This window comes from Triticum dicoccoides, chromosome 7B (genome assembly GCF_002162155.2).
Source record: "Triticum dicoccoides isolate Atlit2015 ecotype Zavitan chromosome 7B, WEW_v2.0, whole genome shotgun sequence".
Classification (NCBI taxonomy): Eukaryota; Viridiplantae; Streptophyta; class Magnoliopsida; order Poales; family Poaceae; genus Triticum; species Triticum dicoccoides.
The window spans coordinates 596,851,491-596,851,934 of record NC_041393.1 but is presented as its reverse complement, the minus strand read 5'-3'; the positions used below and the strand labels follow the sequence as shown (position 1 = coordinate 596,851,934).

The following is a 444-nucleotide window of genomic DNA, read 5'->3' as shown; positions in this document are numbered from 1 at the left end:
GAAGTGGACTATGAACCTACAATAAAGGCCACAAAGCAATAGCAAGCACTTTATGATATCGTTAGGTGTTTTGGAAATGCGCGAAGCAACAACAAGCATATGAATGCAATCAGAGAGTAAGTTGCTTCTCATCCTCCACTTCTTTCCCAAACCTTTTTAGTTCAGACCTTTCTTCATCTGTACCAGTTTTTTTTTGCTCATTCATTCCAGCTCATGTTTGAACAGAACTAAGGTCATCGACTGCCATGAGACGTTTATTCACATGGATGATATCGCTGAGTCTGTGATGCCTACCGGGAGATTATCCCAGAATTTTATCTCTGCGGGTATTGGCTTCATCAACAACCACGTCGACATCCATCCGATAAGATCATTATGAGCACAACTATCATGAGGAGGATTTTTTATGGAGACTTCTCACACAAACAAATTCGTAAAGCGTTT

The 444-nt window shown here is 40.5% G+C and overlaps 1 pseudogene; it reads left to right on the top strand.

The window, feature by feature from the left end:
- The window catches only part of LOC119339165, a 5,511-nt pseudogene extending 5,290 nt beyond the window's left edge, over positions 1 to 221 (top strand).
- The last annotated feature ends 223 nt before the right edge of the window (positions 222 to 444 follow it).